Raw genomic sequence first — 20327 nt, 5'->3', positions numbered from 1 at the left:
TTTTCATAGGCCTGTGAGCTTCAAAGAAAAAGAAGACAATCTCCACTTTCTAATTCTGAGTTCATCACTACATCCCTCAACATCCAGGATATTTTGCAAAATTTATTAAACTTCAAATATTTTAATGTAAATGCTCACCAATAGTTGGGATATTCAAAGTGAAAAATAGGTCACTGTCATGAAATTCTCTTTATTTCTTTCATGAGAATTAGCAAGCTTTGAAGAAGGAAGTAGTTCTCCAGACTTAAAAGGTTGCATCACCTAAATTAACACTCACAGGATGTTTTCTCACTACAGATGGGCGTACCAGCAGATGCTAAAAATAGAGAGGCCACATCCTGCACCTCAGCCGGTCACAGACACCATTAAAAGATGTTATTTCTGTTCCAAAAATCCACAAAGTACCTCAGCCTAACTGCCTGAACACCATCAGGGTGGATACTCAAACAAATACACATTTACATAATGGCTGTGGTGTTTTTAATTTGCTGTGGGACATAAACCCCACACATCTGACCGGTGGTGCTGGACAAGATCGTCCAGTGACGAAGGCAAGTGCTTCCAACTCCAGGGCTGTCTCTTGAGCCGCCTCTAGAGTAGAATATCAGGGAATATCTCCGCATCTCTGTTCCGTCCTGCGATAGCCTCCATCCCTTCCCCAAGCTCTGGCAGTCCTGGTGGACTGCAGGCAGATTAGCCTCTGCCTAAGGGGCAAAATCCAGCCTATACGGCAAGGACTTCAAGTATTTCAGTTTGGAGCCAGTAGGGCACTGCAGTACTGCTGTGTAAACACTAAATAAGGAGAGGGGGAAGGAAGAAAATAGAAACTTTTTTTTTTGGTTGCAAATAGGTTTTTTTCACGTGGGTTTAGGGTGTTTATTTGGGAAAGGTTCTTCCCTCCGAGGGTGGTTGGCACTGGACCAGGCTCCCCAGGGCAGTGGTCACAGCACCAAGGCTGGCAGAGTTCAGGCACACGGTGTGACTCTTGGGGTCGGTGCTGTGCCGGGCAAAGGCTTGGACTCGACGCTCCTCGTGGGTCCCTTCCACCTCAGCACGTTCTGTGATGGTGCGATGAGTTCCCTCTCTTTCAACACTTTTGTTCTTTTCAGGGCTCCTCGCTGCCCGGGGCCCGAAGCCCGCCTTCCGCGCGCCTGCTTCCCTGCCCGTTGTGGCGGCCGCAGCCAGGCGCTGAGTGCCCGCTCCCGGGCGGGCACGGCCGCTCGCTCCAGGAGTGGGGGGGCAGCGCCGGCGCCCCGAGGATTCCCGGGATTCCCTCGGCGGTTTCCAGGCAACGCTCCCCGCGCGCTCCTCGCTCCAGGGCCGAACGTGCGCAGCCAATGGGAGGCGGCGGAGTGGGCGGGGCGAGGCGGGGATTGGGCGGGGCGGGGGCGGGGCCGAGAGGGGCGGTTGGTGGGGTTTGGGTGGGAGCGGGCGGGGCCGGGAGCGGGAGCGCTGCCGCTGAGCGACCCCCGGGCAGCGACCCCCGGGCAGCGGCCCCCGGGCAGCGACCCCCGGGCAGCGACCCCAAGACCCCCGGCGAGTGGTCCCCGGTGCGCGGCCCCGGGGGAGGGACCCCCCGTGCGCGGCCCCCCGGCGAGCGACCCGCGGTGAACAAGCCCAGGTAAGTGACCCCCGGGGAGGGAACCCCAGGGAGGGACCCCCGGTGAATGATCCGCGGTGAACAACCCCTGGCAAGTGACCCATGGGCAGGGACCTCCGGTGCGCGGCCCCCGGGGGTGTCTGTCCGGGGCTGGGCGCGTTCCTTCCCCGTGCAGAGCCGAGCGGGGCCGTGGCGGGAGCGGGGCCGGAGCGGAGCCGGCCGGGGGGGCAGAGGGGAGCCCTGAGCCGCCTTCTGCCGAGGGGGCTGCTGGAAAGGAGCCTGCGCTGGGAGGAGCGGGGGACGTGGCCCGAGGCTGAGGCAGGGGAGCTTCAGGTCAGCTCCTGGAGAAAGGTTTCTCCCTGTGTTTTTCGGGGGGGCTCGGGCACTGCAATGGGTTGCCCGGGCGGAGCCAGCACCCCGGCAGGTGTTTCAGAGGCGCCTGCATCTGGCCATGGCTGACAGGCTTTAGTGGTTTGGGGGTTGCTGGGGCAGTGCTGGGCTGACAGTTGGACTTGATGGAATCATGGAACGTGCTGAGCTGGGAGGGTCCCACCGGCGCCGTGGAGTCCAGCTCCTGAGTTTTAGGCACCACTAAAGGAACTGAATCTGCATCGAGCTGTTTGGCTCCAAAAACTCTTCTGCCCCTAGTCTACACTGCCAAGTAAAACAAAACAGACCGTGCAAAATAGAGGCCTGTGTTCCCCCCAAAGGGAAGGCAGGCAGTTACAAACCAGGACAGTAAATCAAAGCTCAGAACATACGTTCTTGGTCCCCACAGTTGTATGACACATCAAACCAGTCCTCTGTTCATTACCCGTGTAGAACTCTCATCAGGAACCCCAAACTTTCTTGTGTGTATTTGTATAGATATGTATAGATATGTATAGGTAGATAGATATACATACATAGATATGTATAGGTATATATTTGTGTGTATCTCTGTAAGATTCTGTATCTTTGGATGTGATATTGGCATGCTATTGTTGTGTGGCAACAAGTGGACTTAAAAGGTTGCAACACTTTAGAAGATCACCTTTCTGCTTGTGGGTCCTATTTTTTAAAGAAGGTGACAAGAAAAGAACTCTTTAGCCAAATATAAGTTAAGACATTAATCAGAGCAAATGTATTGATTTTTATTTCCAATTGTACAACAAGTCATTCAACTATTTGCATACTCCAAAGCTGGGTTGGAAACTTCTCCCTCAGAAATAAGAAAAACTGTTTTCCGAGGCTGTTACTGAGAGCCATGGCAGAGTTTCCAATAACAACTCCCCATTCTTGAAATGCAAAGCCTGAAAAATGAAACAAGCGTTAACCTGGAATTCTTGTTGCCAGCACTGATCTGGACAGAAGTTATTAGAGAGTGGAGCAAAGCTAGCACCACAAACAACCTTGGGCTCTGCATTCGTTGGTCATGGCAACAAAGTTTTGCTTTTCAACCCATCTGCTAAGGAAACCTTGCCAGAAGTGTGAGCTTATAACACTACTTTTCTTAAGAAGTTAGGAGGCCTTAATCCAGTGTACACAGATGAGACCCTGAAGTAGGAGAGAGTCCAGTTGCTGATGATCAGTGCAGATGAGGAATCAGCTCTGCTGAGTAGACTTCAAGCTTTGTGATTTTTACAAGTGGACTATTTCAAATCTGTTGTAGAAGAAACAGTCTTTTCTGTTTGATCAACTTTCCACTTTCAGAATACTGGAGTTTATTCCTCAAATTCAGCCTGTAGTTTCAAAAGATAAAAATCCCTACAGGAAACCTTTCAGCCTCAGTAGCCAATTGCAACATGCCCAGGGAAGTTCAGCAAGAGCATCATTGATTAAATGAACTGTTCTGGACCAGCCATCCCAGAGAGATTGAGCTCCAGTGCTAAACCCCATAGAGTGCCAAGTGCCATAAGAGCTGATTTTTGACTTCGCTGAGATTCTCTCTGGTTTCATTTGGTGTAGCTGGCACATCTGGAGCAAAGGGTCTGGGCAAAAGTACATCCTTAGAAGGGTCCAGTACAAATCATGTGACAAGATGAGCGATTTCTCTAATTGAGGAAGTATATTAGATACAGGAATGTATTTTTCTACCTCCTCTTTCCACACTGCTGCTGTATTCCTTCATCATGCCCTGTGAGCAGTCCCAGTGTTCTGTGATTGACGCCATAAGGGACTTGCTAACAGGGAACAGACACCTCCGAGACAAAAGGTGCCACCACAGAAAGCTCTTGCTGCACAAGAAGTGCCCAGGCTGCCACAACGACTGCACCTGAAGCCAAAGGATCCAGACTTTCTTTTCTGGTAGAAAGAGCTACTGTTCCCTTTTTTCAGTCCTGTGCTGCAATGGCAGGTCCCATGTTTTGAGAAATTGAATCCAAATGAAGGTTCCTGCCAGGCAAAAGGTGCCACCACAGAAAGTCTTGCTGCTGAAGAAGTGACCAGTCTTTCCCACACACTGCACCTCAAAGCCAAAGCTTCCAGACTTTTTTCCTGGTGGAAAGAGCTGCTGTTCCCTTTTTTAAGCCCTGATCTGCAATGGCCGGTCCAACCACCTGGAAAATTGAATCCAACTGAAGATTCCTTCCAGGCAAAAGGTGCCACCACAGAAAGTTCTTCCTGTCCAAGAAGTGCCCAGACTACCCCAACAACTGCACCTCAAAGCCAAAGCCTCCAGACTTTTTTTCCTGGTGGAAAGAGCTGCTGTTCCCTTTTTTCAGGCCTGCGCTGCAATGGCCTGTCCCACCTCCTGGAAAATAGAATGTAAATGAAGATTCCTGCCAGAGAAAAGGTGCCACCACAGAAAACTCTTCCTGCCCCAGAAGTGCCCAGGCTGCCCCAACAACTGCACCTCAAAGCCAAAACTTCCAGACTTTTTTTCCTGGTGGAAAGAACTGCTGTTCCTTTTTTTCAGCCCTGCTCTGCAATGGCTTTTCCCACCTCCTGGAATATTCAATCCAAATGAGGATTCTTTTTAGAGAAAAAGTACCACCACAGGAAACTCTTGGTGCCCAAGAAGTTCCCAGACTGCAACAACTACACCTCAAAGCCAAAGCTTCCAGACTTTTTTTCCTGGTGGAAGGAGCTGCTGTTCCCTTTTTTCTGCCCTGCGCTGCAATGGCCGGTCCCACCTCCTGGAATTTTGAATCCAAATGAAGATTCCTCCTAGACAAAAGGTACCACCAGAGAAAACTCTTGCTGCCCAAGAAGTGCCCAGACTGCCCCAACAGCTACACCTGAAGCCAAAGGTTCCAGCCTTTTTTTCCTTAGGGAAAGAGCTGCTGTTCCCTTTTTTCAGCCCTGCACTTCAATGGCCTGTCCCACCTCCTGGAAAATTTAATGTAAATAAAGACTCCTGCCAGGCAAAAGGTTCCACCACAGAAAGTTCTTCCTGCCCAAAAAGTGCCCAGACTACCCCAACAGCTGCACCTCAAAGCCAAAGCCTCCAGACTTTTTTTCCTGGTGGAAAGAGCTGCTGTTCCCTTTTTTTCAACCCTGCGCTGCAATGGCCGGTCCCACCTCCTGGAGAAATTTACTCCAAATGAAGATTGCTGCCAGACAAAAGGTGCCACCACAGAAAGTTCTTCCTGCCCAAGAAGTGCCCAGGCTGCCCCAACAACTGCACCTCAAAGCCTAAGGTTCCAGACTTTTTTTCCTGGTGGAAAGAGCTGCTGTTCCCTTTTTTCTGCCCTGCGCTGCAATGGCCGGTCCCACCTCCTGGAAAATTTCCTCTAAATGAAGATTCCTCCTAGACAAAAGGTGCCACCAGAGAAAACTCTTGCTGCCCAAGAAGTGCCCAGGCTGGACCAAAAACTGCACCTGAAGCCAAAGCTTCCAGACTTTTTTTCCTGGTGGAAAGAGATGCTGTTCCATTTTTTTCAGGCCTGCGCTGCAATGGCCGGTCCCACCTCCTGTAAAATTGAATCCAAATGAAGATTCCTGCCAGACAAAAGGTGCCACCACAGAAAGGTGTTCCTGCCCAAGAAGTGCCCAGGCTGCCTCAACAACTGCACCTGAAGCCAAAGCTTCCAGACTTTTTTTCCTGGTGGAAAGAGCTGCTAATTCCCTTTTTTTTTAGCCCTTTCCTGTATAGGCCAAGGTAACTCCTTAAATAGACTCCAGATGAAGATTCCTGCCAGACAAAAGGTGCCACCACAGAAAGTTCTTGCTGCCAGAGAAGTGCCCAGGCTGCCCCAACAACTGAACCTCAAAGCTTCCAGACTTTTTTTCCTGGTGGAAAGAGCTGCTGTTCCATTTTTTCTGCCCTGCGCTGTAATGGCCAGTCCCACCTCCTGAAAACTTCAGTCCAAATGAAGATTCCTTCCAAACAAAAGGTGCCACCACAGAAAGCTCTTCCTCCCAAGATGTGCCCAGGCTGCCCCAACAACTGAACCTCAAAGTCAAACCTTCCAGCCTTTTTTTCCTAGTGGAAAGAGCTGCTAATTCCCTTTTTCTTTGGCCCACTCCTGAGTAGGTCAAAGTAACACCCAAAATAGACTCCAGATAAAGATTCCTGACAGACAAAAGGTGCCACCACAGGAAGCTCTTGCTGCCCAAGAAGTGCCCAGGCTGCTCCAACATCTACACCTGAACCCAAAGCTTCCAGACTTTTTTTCCTGCTGGAAAGAGCTGCTGTTCCTTTTTTTCTGCCCTGCACTGCAATGGCCGGTCCCACCTCCTGAAAACTTCAATCCAAATGAAGATTCCTGCTAGACAAAAGGTGCCTCCACAGGAAGCTCTTGCTGCCCAAGAAGTGCCCAGGGTGCCCAACCAACTGCACCTCAAATCCAAAGCTTCCAGCCTTTTTTTCCTGGTGGAAAGAGCTGCTGTTCCCTTTTTTTTGCCCTTCGCTGCAATGGCCTGTCCCCCCTTCTGGAAGATTGAATCCAAATAAAGATTCCTGCCAGACAAAAGTTGCCACCACAGAAAACTCTTCCTGCCCAAGAGGTGCCCAGGCTGCCCCAACAACTGAACCTCAAAGTCAAACCTTCCAGACTATTTCACCTGAGGGAAAGGGCTGCTAATTCCCTTTTTTTTAGCCCACTCCTGAATAGGTCAAAGTAACATCCAAAATAGACTCCAGATAAAGATTCCTGCCAGACAAAAGTTGCCACCACAGGAAGCTCTTTACTGCCCAAGAAGTGCCCAGGCTGCCCCAACAACTGCACCTCAAAGCCAAAGGATCCAGACTTTTTTTCCTGGTGGAAAGAGCTGCTGTTCCCTTTTTTCTGCCCTGCGCTGCAATGGCCGGTCCCACCTCCTGGAACAATTTACTCCAAATGAAGATTCCTGCCAGACAAAAGGTGCCACCACAGAAAGATCTTTGTTACCCAAGAAGTTCCCAGGCTGCCCCAACAACTGCACCTGAAGCCAAAGCTTGCAGACTTTTTTTCCTGGTGGAAAGAGCTGCTGTTCCCTTTTTGCAGGCCTGCGCTGCAATTGCCTGTCCCACCTCCTGAAAAATTGAATCCAAATGAAGATTCCTGCCAGACAAATGTCTTACCACAGAAAGCTCTTTGCTGCCCAAGAAGTGCCCAGGCTGCCCCAACAACTGCACCTGAAGCCAAAGCTTCCAGACTTTTTTTCCTGGTGGAAGGAGCTGCTAATTCCCTTTTTTTAGCCCTTTCCTGTATAGGCCAAAGTAACTCCTTAAATAGACTCCAGATAAAGATTCCTGCCAGACAAAAGGTGCCAGCACAGGAAGCTCTTGCTGCCCAAGAAGTGCCCAGGCTGCCCCAACAACTGCACCTCAAAGCCAAAGGATCCAGACTTTTTTTCCTGGTGGAAAGAGCTGCTGTTCCCTATTTGCAGGCCTGCGCTGCAATGGCCGGTCCCACCTCCTGAAAAATTTAGTCCAGCTGAAGATTCCTGCCAGACAAAAGGTGCCAACGCAGAAAACGCTTCCTGCCCAAGAAGTGCCCAGGCTGCACCAACAACTGCACTTCAAAGCCAAAGCTTCCAGACTTTTTTTCCTTAGAGAAAGAGCTGCTGTTCCTTTTTTTCTCCCCTGCGCTGCAACGACCGGTCCCACCTTCTGAAAAATTCAATCCACCTGAAGATTCCTGCCAGACAAAAGGTGCCACCACAGAAAGTTCTTGCTGCCCAAGAAATGCCCAGGCTGCCCCAACAACTGCACCTGAAGCCAAAGCTACCAGACTTTTTTTCCTGGTGGAAATGGCTGCTGTTCACTTTTTACAGCCCTGCTCTGCAATGGCCTGTCCCACCTCCTGGAAAATTGAATCCAACTGAAGATTCCTCTCAGAGAAAAGGTGCCAGCACGGAAAACTCTTGCTGCCAAAGAAGTGCCCAGGATGCCTCAATAACTGCCCCTGAAGCCAAAACTGCCAGACTTTTTTTCCTTAGGGAAAGAGCTGCTGTTCCCTTTTCTCAGCCCTGCGCTGGTATGGCCTGTCCCACTTCTTGAAAATTGAATCCAAATAAAGAATCATGCCAGACAAAAGGTGCCACCACAGAAAGCTCTTTTTTGCCCAAGAAGTTCCCAGGCTGTACCAACTACACCTAAAGCCAAAGGTTCCAGGCTTTTCTTCCTTACGGAAAGCTTCTGTTCCCTTTTTTCTGCCCTGTGCTGCAATGGCCTGTCCCACCTCCTGAAAAATTGAATCCAAATGAAGATTCCTGCCAGACAAAATGTGCCACCACAGAAAGTTTTTGCTGCCCCAGAAGAGCTCAGGCTGCCCCAACAACTGCACCTGAAGCCAAAGCTTCCAGACTTTTTTTCCTGGTGGAAAGAGCTGCTGTTCCCTTTTCTCAGCCCTGTGATTTTATCGCCGGTCCCACCTCCTCAAAAATTGAATCCTACTGAAGATTCCTGCCAGACAAAAGGTGCCACCACAGAAAGTTCTTGCTGCCCAAGAAGTGCCCAGGCTGCCCCATCAACTGCACCTGAATCCAGAGGATCCAGACTTTTTTTCCTGGTGGAAAGAGCTGCTGTTCCCTTTTTTCAGCCCTGTGCTGCAATGACCGATCTCACTGAAACAGGAGGCCAGGCCCAAAAGAGTTAAGTAAGAAATTTGGGGCTGCTAACAAGCTACCAACATCCAAGACGATCTGTGTTCGTTCTGTTCTACTTACTGGACCAAAGCTTCAGAGAATAGTACAAGAACATGTAATAGGACTAGAAGCAATAAATTAGAAATATAACAGGATCAGGTAGACATTTGAATAGGAGAAATAGGCCGGGAGCCAGGGCTTTTCCCAGGCTTCAGTGAGCGGGTCAAGAACAATGGAAGAGAAGAAGGGTCAGGCTGAAGAAGATGAGTTTAAGCCCCCAGACCAACCAAAATTGAGGGCCAAGAGAAGCACCGCCCCAAACCACGCCTGAGCTCCAGCTATACTCCGCCTATTATTAATATGCATTGATAGATGTTGTAATCACTTGAATATGCATTTAATCACATCTGAAGATTGTATAAAAATGCTGATTTTGTGTGAAGCCTTCGAGCAAGTTTGTCCAGCGTGAGCTGGCTTGCTCCCAACGTCGAATAAACAAATACCTTGCTGCTTAAAGATAAAAAAAGTCTCTGAGCAGGTTCTCGGACCGATTTTTCAGATTCACTTGGCGACCTGCAGCAGCACACCTTCTCCACCCGGCTGCGGAATCCCCCAGAGGACGGGACCCCCCAGGGCGCCCTCGGGTAAGTCTTTTTACCCGAAGGGGCTCCCTTCTTCGGTGGCTTCTTGCGGGGGCTGGACAAGAACACTGCCTATTGATAAAAGGTATTTGTATCTGGTTTCTGGGTTTGTTTGTTCTGGTTCTGGATACCCGTGAGTCGAGGCGGGACGCCGTCTCGCAGGGGACACGGGAGAGGACGCTCTCCCGGGGGAATATCCCCTCTGGTCTGGTCTGGTCTGGTTTTGTTTGTATTTGGCCCAATATTGTTATTGTGTACCTGATATATCTTGCTTACCTTGAAACATCCAGGAGCACATAGTTAAAGGTATTATCATGCTAAGAGTTGCCATATGAGAGGTAGTGCTGAAGAGTTAACTATAAGCACATCACCTTGGATAAGACCTAGAATTAAGATTTGTCAGTTTTGCAACTGTTAGTTATATGTATGAGCCTTGTGTAACAGATGTAAGGTTTGCCTCCCCGACAGACAAGGCTGGGTCAGAACCAGTGTGCATATTGCAGAAAAGAGGGACACTGGAAGCAAGAATGCCCTGAATTAACAGGTGGAAATACAGGCACAGGAGAGGCTGTTGTTGCTTACAGAGTACTGAGTGAAGGGGGGGCCGGCAGGCCAGTGCTAGGGGACCTGCTGGTAAAAATTAAGCTAGGGGAAGAAAAAGAAGAATTAGATTTTCTAATTGATACTGGAGCTACATTTTCTGTTTTGAATTAATACCTAAAAGTGATAAATATGTTTAAGTTGTGGGTGCCACTGGCCAATCAGAAAAGCTTTCTTTTGAAACCCCTAAAGTTCAAAATTGGAAAACAAATGGGAGTGCATCAGTTTTGGTATTTACCAAATTTATCCAAACTGGTATTGGGCAGAGACCTACTAGAAAATCTGGGAGCTGTAATAGAATTCAAACAAGGTAAAATTGAACTTAAGGTAAAGGAAGAACAATTAATAGCAGCTCTGAGTTTAGCAATGAGCTATGTGGAGCCAAGCCAGGGTAATTCAAATGTCAATCAAATTTTAGATCAGGTATACCCAGGAGTTTGGGCTTTTGAAACACCAGGAAAGTCAAAAAGAGCAGCTCCCATTGAAATAGAATTACAGACAGGAGCAAACCCAGTAGTTAGGAAGCAATATGCACTGAAGCTGGAAGACAGAAGAGGAATTGAGCCAATAATAGACAACTTTTTGAAATTAAGGTTTTGTAGAGTGCGAATCAGATTGCAACACCCCAATTTTACCAGTCAAAAAGACAAATGGAACACATAGGTTGGCTCAGGATTTAAGAGCAGTAAATAAAATAGCTAAAGCATACATGCAGCTGTTGCAAACCTATATACCTTATTAACAATATGAAAAGAAAGTGTAATTTGGTTCACAGTATTAGACTTAAGAGATGCCTTTTTCTGCCTTCCTTAACACAGGAAAGTCAAAGGATATTTGCCTTCAAGTGGGAAAATCCCACCACAGGAAGGAAAACTCATCTCGTTTGGACAGTGTTACCTTAAGGGTTCGAAAATATTCCCACAATTTTGGGAATTAATTATCTAAAGAATTGGAACAATGGCAGTCACCACCGGGAAAGGGTGTACTTTTATAATATGTGAATGATCTATTGATTGTTACTGAAAAACAAGGAGACTGTGTTCAATGGACAGTACCAAATATGCCTTTGGCATAGTTCACGCTCATGGAGCAATTTGGAAAAAGAGGACTTTTAACTCTTCAAGGAAAAGTTGTGGAATATGCTGAAGAAACTCTATGATTATTAGAAGCTGTACAACTCCCCTCTCAGGTGGCAATTATGCACTGCCAAGGACACCTGAAAGGTAACACTGTCCTGGAAATAAGAAACAGAAAAGCTGATGCAGAAGCTGAATTAGCTGCTGCAAGAAGTAAAGAACTATCAGCAGCAGCTTTAGTGCTAGAAGAACTAGACACAGATCAACAGGTAGAATATCAAGAAACAGATTATAAGTGGATACATGAAAATAGGTGTTAGACAATAGATGAGGTTAACTAAAAACAGGTCAGTTAATACTGTTAGAAAAATTAGTGTGGCAATTTGTAAAAGTAAAACATGATAAAACTATTGGGGCTTAGACTCACTCTATTAGCATTTAAGGACTAGAGTAGCAGGACCAAATTTATTTATCACAATAGAGCAAGTCACATCCCAATGTGAACTTTGTCTTTAATACTGGAACAAAAATACACCAAAGGGCAATAAGTAAAGGGCATTTCTCAGGTGAAATTTGGCAATTTCTCTGAGCTCCCAAGAAAAGGGGGGGGAGTCCTGTTATCTCTTAGTTTTGACTGACACATTTTCTGGATGGCCTGAAGCTTTCCCATGTAGAAAAAAAATGAATCAAAAGGAGTGGTTAAAGTCTTGTTGAATGAGATTGTACCATGGTTTGGAATGCCTAAGAGCATCTCTTCAGATAGAGGTTCACACTTTTGTGCATGAATTGTACAGGCAATAAGTAAAGCACTAAAAATCAATTGGCAACTGCATATGCCCTACAGACTCCAAGCAAGTGGGCAAGTAGAAAAGATGAATCTAAAATATGTCAAGAAACAAATTTTCATTGGTATCAAGCTTTACCTATTGCTTTAATCAGGCTAAGGGTCAAGCCAAGATCAAAAGGGAAACTGAGTCCATTTGAAATTCTATTGGGCAGACCCTACATGATGCAAACTGTGAATAGTGAAGCTGTAGATCAAATCAGTAATCAATATGTGTGTGATCATGTTATGGCTGTAGGAAAACAGTTGCAGAAAAATGCTACAGTGGTGTTAGAACACCAACCCAAGCAGCCTGATTGTAAGTTACATCCCTTCAACCCTGGTGATCAGGTATATGTTAAGAATCTTTCAGGAGATCCACCACGAGAGAAGTGGGATGGACCCCAGCAGGTGCTGATGACCACCTTCACAGTGATCTGGGTGAAAGAGAAACCCACGTGGATCCACTGCTCTCGAGTCAAGAGGGTTCCAGAGGAAGCATGGACCTCGGGAGAGGAATCATCTACTATCAAGCCTCCTCAATGCTGATCTTTGGACTGATAAGTACATTGGTGTTTGATGAAATTCTTGCCCAAGAATCATTATGGTCTCAAGCCTACAATGAGAGTTCTGGTCTACAATTTTATATAGACCCAGAACTTCTGGTTCACCCAGGCAAGCTGAACCAATACAATCCATTTGTTATAGTCCTCCAAGGAACAAGGGTACTGAATAATTGGTAAAATCCTGGTACCCCATACAATGCAAGTGTTTTAATAGGCACAGATCAGATGGTCACCCAGAACTGACGTTACTGTGAAATGTAATTAGTGGCTGATCAGTGTTGGCACACCTTCACTCTAGATGAATCAGTTTCTGTGATGTGTCAGTGGACATTCAGGGAAGGAAATATAACCAGGAGATCTCCAACCAGCAAATCTCCTACCACCCCATTGACTAAGACCACCACCAGTTCTACAACTCCTTCTTTAGCCTGTGAGAGTGTCCACAATTTAACTTTTGCTGGACCTTACATGATTAGACACTCAAATGAGCAGAAGCTGTTGTTAGATCCCACATATTCACTGAAGAGGGTTCGAATAAACCTTCAAGTAAACATATCAAACATACAAAAAGATTGTCAGCCCTGTATTCAACAAAGCCCTAAAGGCTGGCATGCATAGATGATGGCCAGATCCCCTCGTACCAGAATTCAAAGAGATGTAACCGGATGGTTTGGCACAGGATTAGGTGTATTAAACACCATAGATCAAGAAGTATTAGTGAATAAACTAAGTGCTGTCACATCTGATCTAGGAAAATTCAAAGTCCCTTTAAGATCATCTTTGCTCACTTTGGCAGAAACACAATCATTGGCAGTTAAATTGTTAACATTAGTAGCTAACCACACTGCAAAGGATTTCACCAAAATTATTGACTATGCTGGTGTCATCCATAAAAGGTTTGCACTTGCAATACAATGTCTCCAAACTCAACAGTGGGTAGAATCTGTAGCTGCAAGAATATTAAGGGAAGGAACCTCAGGAATATTACCACAGGAAGTAAGAGAAATAATAGCTAGAAACAGTTCTACTACACAATTTGAGAAAAATTACCAAGCATGGTGGCAGTTAGGGAACTTCACTTACAACCCTCAACATGAACAAATTGAAGCTTATGTACTCACTATCAGTGCAGCTAAAGAAAAGACCATCTTTCCTATCCTGACATTAGGAGCCATACACCAAAATGTAATTGTCAGACCCATAGACCATAATGTTTGGGCAAGTTATGATCACACCAAGAAAAAGTGACAGTCAGTCAGTCCTGAGGCATGTATTCCTAAAGGACAATTGGGGTATATCTGTGAAAATGCTGTCGTAAGAAATGAAGATTTATGCTTAGATGCTGAAGATAGTGTGTGTACCTTTGAAATGCTTCCCCATGCTAAAACCCAATCACAAGTCTATTATGTAGGAAATAGTTGTGCATGTGTTAGAATCTTTTGTGTTAATTTTACCATAAATACTTGTCATGAAGTAGTGAGTGGTACTAATTTTTTTGTTTTACTAAAATAATAGGCTGTGACTTTGATTATATCATTCTAGTGACTACTAGACAACTGATTGAAGCTGATTATACAATGTATCATGATGTGCCGAAATTGCAGACAGGAATGAACATTAATCTTCTAAAGCAATGCTTAAACATCCTGATATAGAAGAACTGGTCCAGGAAGTAAACAGAACGACTAAACGAATGCTCTGCAAGTGGAACACAACACTGAGAATATAAAAACTGTCTTAACCAAAGTGGAAAAAGTGGGAGAACATCACTGGTTGGATATCTTTACTGGATACTCCCCCACGGCATCACAAGTGTTCCACTATTTGATACATTCAATATTGGTTTTAGGAGCTAGCATGATTATACTGCTGATCCTAATTATTTGGCTATGGTACAAATCAAGCATCATGGTTAGAAAGATGCAGATAATGTGGGCTGTGATGCACACCTACTAAAATCCTTTAGAGCTTGACGAAGGAATTTGTAAATTCTAAACAGAAAGGGGGGAATGATATAGGAGGCCAGGCCCAAAAGAGTTAACTAAGAGATTTGGGTCTGCAAACAAGTTGATTTGGGCCTGCAAACAAGTTACCAATATTAAAACGATCTGTACCCGTTCTGTTCTACTTACTGGACCAAAGCTTAAGAGAATAGTACAAGAACATGTAATAGGCTTAGAAGCAATAAATTAGAAGTATAACAGGATCAGGTAGACATTTGAATAGGAGAAATAGGCCTGGAGCCAGGGCCTTTTCCAAGCTTCAGTGAGCGGGTCAAGAACAATGGAAAGGAAGAAGGGTCAGGCTGAGGAAGAGGAGTTAGAGACAACTGCCCTATGGATGAAGATGGGAACTACCCTCCGAAATGGGGAGCCAAGAGAAGCACCGCCCCAAGCCCCGCCTGAGCTCCACCTATACTCCGCCTATTATTAATATGCATTGATAGATGTTGTAATTACTTGAATATGCATTTAATCATATCTGAAAATTGTATAAAAGTGTTGATTTTCTGAGGAGCCAGCGAGCAAGTTTGTCCAGCGCGAGCTGGCTTGCTCCCAGCGTTGAATAAACAAATACCTTGTTGCTTAAAGATAAAAAAGTCTCTGAGCAGTTTTTCAGACTGATTTTTTGGATTCAGGGCTGCTGCCTGTCTCCTGCCCCAAAGAGCTGTGCCCCCGGGGGACTTCTCTACCAGAGGGCAGCCAAAGCCAAGGGGCACTGAGGTCTGCCCTCTTGCAGGTGGCTGTTGGGAGCGGCAGCTGGAGCAATTAGTGCCAAGACTTGTCATCTGTCAGAAGCTGTTGCTCCTTCCTGGCATGATTTTTGGGTGGAAGTGATTAGCAGCAGCACAAAACCACCATCAGCTGCTGAGTTTCAGAGGACAATTAGATTGGACAGAGAGACTCAAGCTTCCTTGTGTTCTTTTTGCTTGTTTTCTTGCCTTCTGGAAAAAAAATCAGCCCAGTCTCGCATGTTCAACACTCCAGTGTCTGTGTGCTCAGCTGTGGCCAGCAGCTGATGTCCAGTCCATTGGGGAAGTGCAGGGGACTGGGAGAAGTCTGTTCTGTGTCTCCCATGAAGGTGCCACCCACCTGAAGGAGCAGCCAAGAGAAGTCTCTGCTGGAAGCAGAGACGTTCTGCCAGTTTCTGCTCTCAGGTGGACACAGGGCCCACTTGTTGCCAGGGGTCCCGGAGATTGGATCCGGGAACAAGGCAGGGCCATGCACTGGTAGGGAATGGGCTCCAGCAGGACCAAAGGAGGAACGTCCAGCAGCAAAGTGTGAGCTGGTGAACTGGGCCATCTTTTCAGCAGACACCACGGTGCTTACTTGCCTCCATCCCTGAAGCTCCAACACACGAGGCCCTGCTTTGCTTCAGCTTCTGCTGCTTCTTCCTTTGTTGCCCTCAAGTGTTGGACGTAGAGTTTAGAAGCCCCTGCCCGTGTTTTGAAGGTGCCTGTGTGGAGGAGAGGTTCAGCAGCTGCAGCCCGAGGCTGGTGTCCCAGTAGAGTCTCTAAGGACACCTGAGTGTGGAAGGTGTGTCCAGCCTCAAGCAGGGCCACTGAAGTCAGTCAGGATGTCAGGCTGCAGCTGGAGCTGCCAAGGGTTGCTGTGAGGCTGGGGAGTCACTGGAAAGCTGTGGTGGCCACTTGCCCTGAAGCCTTTTGCCAAAGTGGGTGCAACTGTGCCCACAGTCTGCCCACTTTTGGTGTCCTGGCGGGTGTGGGTGCCTGGGTGAGGAGGCCCAGGCGTTGTGGGTGCTGCTGCTCCTGGGCAGCCTCTGGTGCTGTTGTCTGTGGGGCGGAGCCGCTTGGGCAGCAGCGAGTGCGCAGCCCTGCCCGAGGAGCCCAGCGCCCTGCCCGTGGTGGCAGCAGCTCTGTGGGCCCAGAGCTCTGGCTCAGAGGGGTGTCGGCCACAGCCCTGTGGCCTGGGCAGCCACGGGGGCCCGGGCTGGCCGCCAGCCCTGCCTGTGCCACTGCCCCTCGCCGGCAGCACCCGGTGGACGTGCCCTGGCAGGGCCCCCTTGCCCTCCTTGTCCCCAGCCAGGCCAGCCTGGCCCCCTTGGGGGTGTGCCCACCCTGCTGCTGAGGCCTGGCCTCCAGGGCTTCTGCCACAGGGCTGGGAGATGCCTCAGGAAAGCACGAGAGCAGCCGGCTGGCAGAGAAGGAGGTGGCTGCCTGGGGGCTGCTTATGACCTCTGCCCCCCCCAAAGTCCTGGGGGCCTTTCCCTCCACCCTGCCCCTCAGGGCCTGCACCCAGTCTGTCCCCTCACAGCCTTCTGCCACCCATCCACTCCCAGATTCCCCTCAAGGCTTCCCTCTCCCTTGTCCCATCAGGGCCTCCACAGCACCTCACCCCTTCCTGGCCTCCCAGTGCCCCCTCCCCTGCGGGTCTCCCCCAGCCCCGCCAACCTGCCCGGCAGCGGCACAGCCCTGAAGGAGCTCCAGAGGAGCTGCTCCAGAGGCACTTGGGAGCCCGGAGCAATCCAGCCAGTAACACACAGGCAGGACACAGACGCTGCTTCCTGGCTGGGGAGGGCTTGTGGCCATCTCCAAGGACAAGGTGCTCAGGGTTCCCCACAGCTCCAGCCTCTGCCCCTCCACTCTGCTGCAAGCGTTGAGGCTCCAGAAGAGCCATCAAAGGCCAAGGGGCTTCTGCCCACTTTTGCTGGCACGCTGCACAGTGGGGCAAGTGTTGCTGAGCACAGGGACCCCTTTTCCCCTCTTCCCCAAGGCCCTGTGCACACTGGGCATCAAAAAAACCTCCTGGGCTTCTGTATGTGATAACATGGATGTAATATTCCCATGCTGAGCTCAAAGGAGGTGCTTGCAGGGAAGAGGCATCTTCCCCACAGGCTCAGGTGGCCCCAGGCGATGGAGCTTCCTCCATCAGTTCTCCACAGAGCTGCAGCAGCACAGGCAGACACTGCCCTGCGGAAAAGGCCGGGTTTTCCACTCCCTGCACAGCCAGTCTTGGAGCTGCTGGAATCTGCAGTAGGGAGCCATCTGTACAGCTCTCAGCACGTAGCAGTGTTGAATTGCCAGGCCTGCCATGGTGAGTCTGATGTCTTCTGTCTCGCCTCTACGGGCTGGAAGAGGCAGCAACGGAGACTACCAGAATGAGAAGAATGAAGTTCTCCGTACAGCTCTGATGATGTGGAGCGTTTCAATGGCCAGGTTTGAGACGGTAGGGCTGTCATCAGTCATGTCTTGAAGGGCTGGAAGAGAAAGGAAGAGAGCCAAGGTGAGAGGCCAGGGGTGTGGGGACGTGAGGAGCCCCTCCTGCCAGGGCCATCCCAGCCAGCTCTTGCCATGGCCAGGAGGGAGCAGGGCCCAAGGGGATCAGCTGGAAGGTGCCCTCGCTCACCTTGGCAGATGAGCTGCAGCTCTGGCTGCTCCTGCTTCATGGACCTGGCAGCGATCCCTGGGAACACAGAGCCTGTCAGGCCCCAGAGGCACAGGTCCCCCGCAGCGGCGCTGCCAGCCCGGCCACACGGCCTCCTGCCCTGGCAGGGCTGAGCCCGGGGCCTTCCCGCATGGGGACGCCCCAGGGCTGGGCTGGCACAGGGCGGCAGCAGGCGCTCGGGGCCACTCGGGGCTCCACATGCCCTGGGCCGCATCCTGCTGCCGCTGCAGCAGCCGGGGCTGGGGCCGAGCTGCAGCGGGGTGGGGAGGGACCCCGGCCTTGTGGCTCACCCAGAAACTTGATGGCCAGCTTTCGCAGGGGCTCCTCTGGGCTCTCCAGGAACGGCAGGGCCTGGCGCACGTACTGGCCCACTCGGCTCCTGTCCTTTTCCAGCTGCAAAGAGCGCCAGGGCATGGAGGGAAGGCTCGGCTCAGGCTCTGCCCCTTGGCCGGGCACTCCCTGCCCCCAGCACGGGGCTCCCCTGCCCACAGAGCCCTGAGGCCTGGCCAGCAGCTGCTGGGGCCGGCCTTTGGGGGGAGCAGAGGGCTGGGTGCTCCCAGCAAACCAGGGGCTGGGGCTTTGGGGCCGTCCTTACCAGGCACTCGGGAAACCTCCATGGCTGCTCCATGGTCACCAAGTTCTCAAGATCCCTCCACTTCAGGAACCTGGCTGCACCAAACAGTGCTCTCCGAGAGGCCTGCACAGCAACAGAGAGCGGGCCATGGCACCGCAGCCCAGGGCACAGCACCCGCATCCCTACACCAAGGCCAGGAGGAGGCTGCAGGCGACCATGGGCCAGGGCAGGAGGCACAGCAGCCTCCTGCCATGGGGACAACAGAGCCCACGAGTCCTCACCTCTGCCACACGCTGGTTCTCATCGTGCCAGTTGAAGTAGAATGGCACCAGACTCAGGTACACGTGTGGCTTTAGGCTCTTGCTCCTCTCTGTCGCTTCCATCAGCTCCCGGAAGAGGAGCATGGAGAGCTGCTGCAGCTGGCTGTGCTCCTGGTGCAAAGGAAGAGGAAAAGACCTCAGCACTGGCTTCTCCAGGCCCACCGGGGCACAGGCCTGAAAAGACACTGGGCCCCAAGTTTCCTGGCAGCACTCAGTGCCCACGATGAGGGGCACAGAGCCTTACGTTGTCAAAGAGTGGCCGCAGCACCTCAAGCAACTTCAGGGCAGTAGGGGTGGATATTTGGATGATTTTCAAGCCCAGCACATTGATGAACACAGTGAGAGTCATCTCAACCGCGTCCGTGTCTGCATCCTGCAGTAGCTCCAGGAGGCTTTCATTCAGGCTCCGGATGCTCTTAGCCTGTGTGGAACACAATGCTGTGGTGCAGCCCCACGCTGCTGCCGCGGGGCCCAGAGGCCAAAGGTGCCTCCCAAAGGAGGTGGGCAGCTGAATGGGGAGGAGGAGAGCTGGGAGCAGCTGCCACAGCTACCAAAGGCCAGCCAAGGCCAAGCTACTGCCTTGCACAGCCGCACGCTGCCGGCCCGGCTTCAGCCCCTGCCCCCTGCTCACCATTGAGGGAGCCTTGCTGAGCACCACCAGGCCTCGGAGCGCCAGGCGACGCCTCTCCGGGCACTGACTGCGCAGGTGCCTGGAAATAATCTGCAGGATGCTGGGCCCATATTGTCTGGGGATCAGGCAGTGCAGGACCTGAAAGGCAGGGAGCAGTGACAGGGTGCCCGGCCGGCAGGAGCCCGGACCCGCCCGGGGCTGGGCCCAGGCAGCAGCACAGGGTGCAGGCACCGTCCCGGGCGGCTGCAGCTGTGAGAGGGCAGAGAGGGGGAGGCAGCTGGGCCAGGCAGCGCTCGCCATCAGGCTCACCTCCACCAGGAACGCCAGGGCAGGCAGTTCCCACAGGGGGTCTCCCCTGCTGAGCCGCGGGAGCAGGCTGACGGCGATGCTGCGACCGAAGGAGCGGGATACATGGCACAGCTCCCTGCAAGGGGGAATAAAGGTGCCAGAGACCCTGAGCCAGGTGGGCAAAGCTCTCCTGGGACTGACTCACACAGGCCTGGTCTTTGGCCACCAGCCCAGGAGAGGATGTGGGCACTTTGGGAGGTGGCTCCTCCTGTGCAGCTGCCCCTCTCCGCCTTTTCCACTCTGCTCAGCCATCCCTGGCTGCCAAGGCCCTCTGGCCCAGCAGCACGGGCACTGTGAGGGGTGGCCTGTGCACAGGGCAGAAATGACCTGTGGGGGTGTGGGGCAGTGGGGAGAAAGGGCTCTCACCTGGCCAGCAGACCCACTGCATAGTGGTGGCTGTCAGCCTTGAGGAGCATGTCCCAGCCACTCTTGCGACCGATCGCCATCAACACGTCCTCATCCAGCAGCTGGCGCAGCAGGGCTTTAACAGTCTGCACTGCAAACCTGTGTGCAGAGTACAGCCCAGGTCAGGCACAGAGCCCTGGCCTCAGCCCCAAGGGCGTGGCAGGGAGAGGGGACTGGGATGGAGCACCTGTTGGGGTTGGGGGGAAGGCTGCGCTGCTCCCGGCATCGCCTCCAGAAGGTCTCGACCTCCTCTGACATCTCCTCTGTGCTGATGAAAACTTGGAAGAGCAGAGTCAGAAGGAGGCGCGGGAAATTGTCCTTCAATGCACTTGGGCACCAGGAGCG

The 20327-nt window shown here is 50.6% G+C and overlaps 1 long non-coding RNA gene and 1 pseudogene across 1 annotated transcript in view; one reads left to right on the top strand and one right to left on the bottom strand.

Annotated features, from left to right (window-relative positions):
• The window catches only part of LOC135405704 (uncharacterized), a 614579-nt gene extending 608742 nt beyond the window's left edge, over window positions 1-5837 (bottom strand). Inside the window, exon 1 of the long non-coding RNA XR_010425963.1 lies at window positions 5805-5837. This is a non-coding gene — a long non-coding RNA (uncharacterized LOC135405704). The remainder of the gene's footprint in view (window positions 1-5804) is intronic.
• Window positions 1-20327, top strand: part of LOC135405243 (zinc finger protein 850-like) — a 419536-nt pseudogene that overhangs the window by 45398 nt on the left and 353811 nt on the right.

Source organism: Pseudopipra pipra, chromosome W (assembly GCF_036250125.1).
Source record: "Pseudopipra pipra isolate bDixPip1 chromosome W, bDixPip1.hap1, whole genome shotgun sequence".
Taxonomy (NCBI): Eukaryota; Metazoa; Chordata; class Aves; order Passeriformes; family Pipridae; genus Pseudopipra; species Pseudopipra pipra.
This window is presented reverse-complemented; position numbering and strand designations above follow the sequence as displayed.